This window comes from Oreochromis niloticus, linkage group LG3, assembly GCF_001858045.2.
Source record: "Oreochromis niloticus isolate F11D_XX linkage group LG3, O_niloticus_UMD_NMBU, whole genome shotgun sequence".
Taxonomy (NCBI): domain Eukaryota; kingdom Metazoa; phylum Chordata; class Actinopteri; order Cichliformes; family Cichlidae; genus Oreochromis; species Oreochromis niloticus.
Genome location: NC_031967.2, coordinates 71430620 through 71440570, shown reverse-complemented (window position 1 = coordinate 71440570; position 9951 = coordinate 71430620). Strand labels below are relative to the sequence as shown.

At 43.4% G+C, this 9951-nt stretch overlaps 1 long non-coding RNA gene across 1 annotated transcript; it reads right to left on the bottom strand.

Moving 5' to 3' along the window:
* Window positions 1-5583: 5583 nt before the first annotated feature.
* LOC109201494 (uncharacterized) lies at window positions 5584-5870 on the bottom strand. The gene is made up of 2 exons (XR_002061551.2): window positions 5828-5870; window positions 5584-5708 (listed from the first exon to the last, which is right to left on the bottom strand). It is a non-coding gene; the product is annotated as an uncharacterized LOC109201494 (long non-coding RNA).
* Between the last annotated feature and the right edge of the window lie 4081 nt (window positions 5871-9951).

Sequence of the window (9951 nt, the reverse complement as noted above, 5' to 3'; positions counted from 1 at the left end):
TGTAACGGTATAAACAACGAAAGATGGTGCATTGGCCAGATGCTGGCACATGTGTACTACTAGCTAGCATGACGGAGTTTCTATACAGCTGGGTGGGTGCTACGATGTTACTGATAGTGAACTTCATTTTATTCATAAGGTTAGTTAGTAGAGTTGCCAACCGTCCCCTAAAAAACAGAATCGTCTCGTATTCAGAGAAAATATTACGCGTTTCGTATTGAGCCGCAAAGGAACACAGTTTGTCCCGGACTTCAGCTAGAATGGAAAAAAACACAAAGCTGGAGTTAGTATGCATCTTTATGCTGTCAGCTGCCTCTTCTTCTCTCATTCTCCCCCCTCCCTCTCCTGTTTCTACTTCAATCATGAAACTGATCAATGATCAGCTGATCGGCTTTTCTCTCTTGTTTGTTTATCGCCCACTTTGCGCCAGAAAGAGGAAACCAGCAGATGTCGTGCTAAACAACAGCAGCACGTTTAAGCTTGATCAGCTGTTGTTAGAATTTATTTAATATTAATTTCTAGTATCAGCTGATGTTTGCTGGAGCCACAGCTGTAAAGCTGCTGGCCATGATGTCGGTTTGGATATGTGGTGAGAGGGAAACATGAAGATGAAACCAGGAGATGTCCTTACTGAATCATCAGAGCTGAACAGGTGATGGAGAAACAGGTTTACCTTTTAGGTGACATGAATGAGTTGAAGGGAAGTTATGAACTGTTTCTGAGAGACAAATAACAGGATCCTTTTCTAAGTAGCTGACAGCTGGTAACTGTGCAGGGGCGGGTCTAGCAAAGTTTTGCCAGGGGGGCCAGGTAGGGCATTAACAGGGAAAGGGGGGCACAAAGAAATACTTTTCTTTCTTATTCTCATTTAAAATGTCTAGCTTTTATTAAATAATTATCTGAATCTTACAACCAAAGTTTTTATCTAATGTAAAATGTATAGAAATCCATTATATACAGTGGAGAGCAGAAACCAGAATGAAAGGCGGTTTCCATTGAGAGATGGATCTCAGAAAGGGAACAATGGAACAGGGAATTTGTATGTCGGAGACGGTGTTTTCTTACTTGGAGGTCCAGGTCAGAAGGCCCTGCGGAGGTTGTCCGCGGGAATGTTACCAGCATGTCCAGAATTGTCAGAGCAGGCAGGCAAGGAGGTAAGATGGAAGAATGAAGAATGAGATAACGGCAGTAGGTGAGTTCACTCGGTGGTTATGAGAAGCTTAGCTGTGAACAGCAGAACGAGCTCATGAAGAGTAGCAGGCAGCACCAGTTTAAGAAGCTATCTTGCTAATGATTGTAGATGAGCCCCAGGTGAGAAGCTGGCAACTCCACAGCCGAAAGGGTGGACAGAGAATAAGCCTGACACAAGTGGAAAAACCTAGCAACTCACAAGAACCATGACAGTTAGAGGTTGGGGTGAAGGTTCACCTTCCAATGGATAAATGACCCTAAACATAGAGCTAGAATTACAATGGAGTGGTTTCAGATCAGAGTATATTCATGTGTTAGAACAAAGTCCAGATTATGATACTGCTGAAAATTTATGGCAAGACCAATGCTCTCCATCTGATCTGGCTGAACTCCAAAGATTCTGCAAAGAAGAATGGACAGAAACTTCCGTCTGTAGCTCTGAAAAGCTGAAAGACAAACCACAAAGACCTGCTGTCACGGTCCTGGGTCAGTGAGCCGGGTTTATGTTTTGGACTGTCAGTAAATGATATTCTAAGTTGGGTTAGATTCTCTGAGTGGTTTCTCTGAATGCAGCTGTATTCATCAGTGGACCTGTACCGCCGGTCAGAGGAGGAGACGAGAGATTCAGCAGGTTGTTTGCACTGAATAAATGGCTTATATCAGCATGTGCTGACCACTCAGTGCATTTAATCAACAATTTTAAATTGTTTTGGGAACGCAGGCATCTGTTTAAAGCAAATGGATTTAATTTTAACAAGTCAGGGGTGAAACTGTTCACCTCCAACTTGTTTTATTCCACACCTGATCCATCTGTGCTTGGTGCCAAGGCTGAGATAAACGAGGAGTTACTCCAAAAACAGACAAAGCCCAGCAGAAACCTTGAGGAGGAGCTTCATCTGCCCCCACCCGGGAAGAGCTTCAGAAAGGAGAGACATCAGAGGCAAGAAGAGGGGTCCCTATTTTCCTCCAACTCTCTCATCAACAACACCAACGACCGGGACCAGGGACCACGACCTTCCCCAGTCCTCCAAACCCCTGACAGGCCATCACCCTCCTCCCCATCCCTTTCTCCCTCCTCCCCACACCTGAAATTCACTGAGGAAATGATGGAGCGGGTCAATGCTGGGCTCAGATCTACCCCCCCGGCCCAATCCCTTTTTGTCCCCCATAAACCCCCCACCAGATTGGCCAAAGGTTCGCCATCGAGCCCCGCCCTCAACAGAGCAATCGAAGTTACATTGCCCAGCCCCGCCCACCTTAGTTCCTCCTTACCATCTTCATGCTCTGTCTCCGCAGTCTGATGTGTGATGTGTGGAGGGTCCGGGCTGCGAGGATTATGGCAGTGGTGACTTTTCCCAGGAGAAGCTGGGACCCTGTTTATTAGAAGGTTTTAAAATTTCTGTACTTTTAGGTGACAGAAGGAGACATGTGGCCTGGTCAAAACACAAAGAGCTGCACTCTAAAAGATCTTTAAATATAGTAAACATACCTTGTGTGCCACAGACTGCTCCCAAACACGAGTGGGCAAATAATACCTCTAAAACACTTAAGTTGGCTTTATTAAACGTTAGATCTTTAGCTGGGAAAACATTTTTAATTAATGATTTAATCACTGAGCACAGCCTTGATTTTATGTTTCTAACTGAAACTTGGTTGGACCAAAGTAACAGTGGAGCTGTTGTCATTGAGACGACCACCCCTAACTACAGTTTTATCAATGAGGCCAGGGTGAGCAGGAGAGGAGGAGGGGTTGCTGTCTTATTTAATGACTCATTTCAATGTAAGCAGCTATCTCCTGGAAGTTTTCAGTCTTTTGAATATGTGGCTTTACAGCTGAAGGCCCCATCCAAAGTTGTGTTTCTTAATGTTTACAGGCCCCCCAAATACTGCACAGACATTTTTAATGACCTCAGTGAACTGCTGTCTGTGATCTGTGTTGATTTCGACTGTGTAATTATTGTTGGGGATTTTAACATCCATGTGGACAACCCTCAGGATAAAGGGACTAAAGACCTGAGTAACACTCTGGGCAACTTTGGGCTGACTCAGCATGTAACAGAGGCCACACATAATAGAGGACATACTCTTGACCTACTGATCTCCAAGGGCCTGAGCATTTCAAAGGTTACTGTGTCTGATGTGGGCCTGTCTGATCATTACTGTGTTTTCTTTGAAATTTAAAATTTCAGCCCACACAAATATATCAACAGCAGTGATCACAAAACGGTGTATAACTGAATACAGTTGTGAGATCTTTAACCAGGTCTTCCCATAACACCTGACCTGTCCAGAGGTTCATGTAATGGACACTATTGCTCCCATTAAGGTGAAGGTTATCTCTGGAAGGAAGAAGTCTCCATGGAGAAACTCCACACTGGTGAAAAATGAAAAAAGAGAGTGTAGGAAAGCTGAGCGCAGATGGAGAAAAACAAACCTCCAGGTTCATTATGACATCTATAAAGAGAAACTTCACAATTATAATTTACAACTGAGGAGTGCAAGGAGGTCCTACTTCTCTGACATCATCACCAAAAACAGTCATAATGCTCGGGTCTTATTTTCTACAGTTGACAGGCTAACAAACCCTCCTGTGTCAGTGGCAGCTGAACTTCATTCGACCATGGCCTGCAATGACTTTGCCAAATTCTTCACAGAAAAAATCCAAAAGATTAGACAAGCAATTAATACATCAACAGCAGATCCAGGAAATGTACTGTGTCCACCGAAAAACTGTTTAAACACCATCAAACAGTTTCACCCTATAAACAGCAAAGACCTGGAGGACATCTTAGGTCAACTGAACTCCTCCTCTTGCTGTTTAGATGTCCTGCCAACAAGTGTTTTCAAAAAGGTCTCAAAGACTTTGGAGTCAGACCTGTTACAGATCGTCAAATTTCTTTAATGTCAGGTGTGTTTCCACAACCACTAAAAACTGCTGCAATTAAACCTATACTGAAAAAGGACAATCTTGACAAGACACAAATGAACAACTACAGGCCGATCTCAAATCTCCCATTTTTAAGTAAGATCATTGAAAAAGCAGTTTCTCAACAGCTCAATTACTTCTTAACACAGAATAACTGCGATGATGCCTTCCAGTCAGGTTTTAGACAGAACCACAGCACTGAAACCGCTCTAATCAAAGTGTTTAATGACATTTGTCTAAATACAGACAGTGGAAAAATGTCAGTCTCACATGTGGAGTTCCCCAAGGTTCCATCTTGGGACCCCTTCTGTTTAACAGTTACATGCTCCCACTGGCACAGATTATAAAGAACAACAAAATAAACTATCATAGCTATACAGGTGACACACAAATATATATCACAATGTCACCAGGAGACCGAGGCCCTGTACAGGCTCTTGGTAAATGCATTGAGGAAATTAATTACTGGTTGTGCCACAATTTTCTCCAGCTAAACAAAAACAAAACTGAAGTAATAGTCTTTGGCGCCAAAGAAAAACGATTACAGATCACCAGAGAACTTCAATCTATACACCTAAAAACCACAAACCAGGCGAGAAATTTGGGTGTAGTGATGGATGCAGACCTAAACTTAGAAAAACACATTAAGACAATAACAAAGTTAGCTTACTATCACCTCAAGAATATATCAAGGATAAAAGATCTTTAGTAGGCTTGATTACTGCAACAGCATCTTTACAGGTCTACCTAAAAAAAAAAAAAAGTGGACCACATCAGTCCAGCTCTGAGGTCTTTACACTGGCTGCCTGTCTGTCAGAGGATAGACTTAAAGTTCTGATGCTGGTCTATAAAGCTCTGAATGGTTTAGGACCAAAATACCTCAGTGACCTCCTGACCCAGTATGAACCTTCCAGATCCCTCAGGTCATCTGGATCCTGTTTTTTATCAGTTCCCAGAGTCAGAACCAAACACGGAGAAGCTGCATTCAGCTTTTATGCTCCATATATCTGGAATAAACTCCCAGAAAGCCTCAGCTCAGCTGAAACACTCAGTTTATTTAAATCCAGGTTGAAGACTCACCTGTTCTCAGCTGCATTTGAATAAAATGTAACACGCAGACATTAAAGCAGTCGCGCCAGAATGTCATGCTAAAAAGAAAGATTCTTTAAAATACAAGGGGGAGCAAGCGAGTTAGATACCACAGGCACAGAGATGAATCAGGTCTGATCAGAAACAGTTTATTACTAGGCCAGGGAGCACAAATAAAAACACCCTTAAAATGTACCTAATAAAATGTTGTCAATCTACTAAAACTAAATAAAACAATTCTAAAACCCATAAAACTACCATTTTCTACATTCACTAAAAAAAAACCCCTGCTATAATTATGCCAAATTTTCATTATGGGTCCATCAGCAGGCCAGGAATTCCTTCTTTAGAGCGGAGTCCACGCCAGCCACGTCTTCGGCAGACAAGGAAGAGCCTCCCATCTTCTTGTCCTTCCACTGGCCCATCACATCCCAGCCCAGCTTGCGTTCTGCACCCGAATCCATCATGCGACCACCGCCACAGCTCCCCTTGCGTCGGTGTCCTGTAAAATAACAAATAGGGGCCAGAACAATGGTGCCAGAAGCGGGCCTGGCTCATGGCCATGGCGACCCTCTCCCAACCCAGCTGCACCCAGTAAACAACAGTAGAGACCCTACTCACAAATGCAGGCAGAGGTAAACCTCTGCCCTGCTGCCAATCGCACGGGTTGTCTCCTACTGTTGCCGTTCCATGAGGTCAGGACTGGGTTGCCGTATGACGCTGGCCATCTAGCATTAACCTTCCAGTCTGGGGCCTCTCTCCTTCAGTGCTCAGCTAATATGCTTTTAAAAGGTATTTACACAGCTGATAGGCCACCTCTGGATACACCCATGCCTCAGCAGGTGGTCCCTATCAGCTAATTTGTCCCATGTGTAGCCAGTCCACAGTGGATTTAAAACTATGTCACATAAAACACTAAAAACCATGCAATAGAAACAGAATAAAACCATGCAAATAAAATGACACTCATAAATGAAAACTAAAAATCAGAATAAAAACAATATACAAGATAAATACAAATTTCCACTGTGTGACAAAAACACCAAATCCACACTGTTTTACTTTTAAGCTTAAATTTCAAAACTTAAACATCTGCTTAAACCAGCAGATGTCGTGCTAAACAACAGCAGCACGTTTAAGCTTGATAGGGTCTTGTTAGAATTTATTTAATATTAATTTCTAGTATCAGCTGATGTTTGCTGGAGCCACAGCTGTAAAAGCTGCTGGTCATGATATCGGTTTGGATATGTGGTGAGAGGGAAACATGAAGATGAAACCAGGAGATGTCCTTACTGAATCATCAGAGCTGAACAGGTGATGGAGAAACAGGTTTACCTTTTAGGTGACATGAATGAGTTGAAGGGAAGTTTTGAATTGTGTCTAAGAGACAAATAACACCAGGATCCTTTTCTACGTAGCTGACAGCTGGTAACTGTGCAGGGGCGGATCTAGCAAAGTTTTGCCAGGGGGCCAGGTAGGGCATTAACAGGGTGGATTATATCCAGTGGGTGGATTATATTCTTAAACTTAGTTACTGCGCTTTCAGAAAGACATCTACTGTGATAAAGTCTACTCTCCACTGCTGTGTAATCAATTATTGTAAACATAAATGTTATCAGGAAATGATCAGACAGCAGAGGGTTTTCAGGAAACACTGTTAAATGTTCAGTTTCTATGCCATATGTTAAAACAAGATCTAGAGTGTGATTAAAGTGGTGGGTGGGTTCTTTTACAGTTTGAGAGAAGCCAATTGAGTCTAATAACAGATTAAATGCCATGTTGAGGCTGTCATTTTTAGCATCTACATGGATGTTAAAATCACCCACAATAATTATTTTATCTGAGCTGAGCACTAAATCAGATAAAGAGTCTGAGAAATCAGACAGAAACTCAGTGTAAGGCCCAGGTGGACTATAGATGATAACAAGTAAGACTGGTTTCTGAGTTTAAACTGGCCAACCCTGTAGGATGGGCTGGATCATGATATATTTTATGCAATGTGTTTCCATGATTTGCAAGCCACAAATGACTAAGATGTTGATGTTAACAAGTCTTTTTATTTCAATTTTCACACACACAGACAATGAATACTGAACAACACACATTAAACCAGGTGTCTCCCAGCCCAATCATGCGAAGCATGGCTGGTTTAACGGCAAATTGGTATCGATACAATCGATATTTGGATCGATCTGTCCACCACTACTACTCGTGCCTTAAAGGCTTTTTTCCTAAGAGTTGAGGCTTTTTCTTAAAACGCACTTCCGGTGCCATCTCGTAAGGCAGCCTGTCTATCATGCTTTCTACAGTTGAAAATTACTTTCCCCTTTCTTTCTTTTCCTCCTGCGGGCCATCACTGGCCTGAGACAAAAGAGAGGTGTTGGGATGAATGGGGATGTCGAAAGTGCAAACAACCTAAATCTGCACTTCAATAGGTTTGACTGCCCTGCGTCTCCTGTCTCCACACCCAGCTCTTCCCATCTTCTCCATTCTCCTCCCCCCTCTCCTGCCCCTCAGACTGTCTCACCCTGTCCCTCTCAGCAGATGACATCAAAAAAGAATTGGGCAGACTCCACTCCAGTAAAGCTGCTGGCCCTGATGGTGTCAGTCTCAGGGCCCTCAGGTGCTGTGCTTCCCAGCTGTCTGGAGTTCTACAACGGATCTTCAACATGAGTCTGGAACTGCAGAGGGTCCCATCAGTCTGGAAGACATCCTGCCTGGTTCCTGTCCCTAAAAAGATCAATCCGTTGACCCCCGGTGACTACAGCTTCAGTGGTTCTGACCTCACATGTCATGAAGACGCTAGAGAGACTCATCCTGAAACATCTGCGTCTGCTGGTGGAGCCTTGGCTGGACCCCCTGCAGTTTGCTTATCAACCTCAAATCAGCGTGGAGGATGCCATCATCTACCTGCTGGACCAGGCTTATTCTCACCTGTTGGGAGCGCTGTGAGGGTCATTTTCTTTGACTTCTCTGATGCTTTTAACGCGATCAGGCCATCATATAAGCTCACAGAAATGCAGGTGGACACCCCACTGATAGGTTGGATTACGGACTATTTAACAAGTCGACCACAGCATGTCCGACTGAAGAGCTGCCGCTCAGATAACATCCTGAGCAGCACAGGGGCACCGCAGGGGACGGTCCTATCACCCTTCTTCTTCACCCTCTACACATCTGACTCCAGGTACAAGTCTCAGTTATGTCATCTGCAGAAATTCTCGGATGACTCTGCCATTGTGGGCTGTATCAGGGATGGACAGGAGGAGGCGTACAGGAGTGTGGTGGACAGCTTTGCCGAGTGGTGTGAGCTTAACCACCTGATTATGGACTTCAGGAAGCAGGCTCCTCCTCCTAACCCTGTCACCATCAGAGGGGCTGATGTGGAGATCGTTGAGGACTACCGGTACCTGGGGGTATAGAGATTGAAAATGTGACGTCATTCAGGGGTAAAACTGCAAAGGATTCTGGGAACTCGTGGCAAGAGGTACTAGCGCACGCAGGCTTTCAATTGAAATCAGTTACAGCGATAAAAAGAAACACAAAAAATGGCAAGAAGCTGTTGTATTATTAACTGCAATAGCCGGTTGCATGACAGCCACGGGAAGCCGACGTTTAAAGAGATCGGTTGTTATCGGATTACGTCGTTGAAGAGAAATTGTTCAAGCCATTTTTCCTAAGTAACAAAGAGCCGACGGATGGCCTGGATTGCAGCCATTCAAAGACCAAATATAACGTCCCAGAACACTCCAGCTCACATGTTAGTCTGCTCCAAGCATTTCCACAAAGGTCAGTCTTCTGTTGTAGTTAATACGTCATTTTTCTTAACATAATTGGTGATATAGGTTACAAGCAAGTCTGGCGCTGAACAGAAATTGTCGCGCTATGCTCCTTTGTTTATTGTGCATAAATAGTGAATTGTCCTGACACAATATTGCGTTTCGCTTCTGTTATTACCATGGTACATTGACAAAAACATATACTTTTATTCACAGGATAAAACAGTTTTTTTGTATCACTAATTGCCCAGTACGATTACAGCATACAATATTATTGTCACTGCTACATTTCTGTTGTGCTGAAAATAATGATACCAAACAAGGCAAGAAAAACATATTTTAAAGGTGAAATATACAGGTAAAATCAAAAGTAGTCAAAAACGGCCAATTATACCCTGGACCCCAGAGGGTTAATAAAAAAAAAAGAAAAAAGGGACGCTAAATAGGACTGAGTTTTGAATATGGGCTTTTTTTTCACTAAGGATTATTTTACACGTACAAGGAGTTGAGAGCTGTACGAAATAATTTAATGGGTTACAAGCAATGAGAAATGCTAATATTGGCTGTTGACTCCTTAATGTGTGTAGAACAAGGCCGTTTTCTTTTAGGGTTTTCTGTCTAATGACAAAAACCTGCTGTAAAAGTAGCTCAATCATGAAGAAAACCTTGGTCTGAGAAGGAGTGGCTGCACAAAACCAAAACATACCTCATCGGGGTGTTTTAACCCTTGTGCTCCCCTTCGGGGCAGCCCCAGACCCCGGGGGTCCCAGAGTACCCCACCCTCAGTAGAGACAGGTGAATGAAAATTAAAAAAGCAGAACGATCATTTGGGGTCAAACAGTGCCCCAGAGTGATTCTAATGGGTTCGTCAGGGGATCGGGACAGAAAACGTAGCACTTGGGGACCACGCACTGGGGTATCAATGAGCGTGGGGGTCATTGATACCCCAGTACATGAAAACGCTTC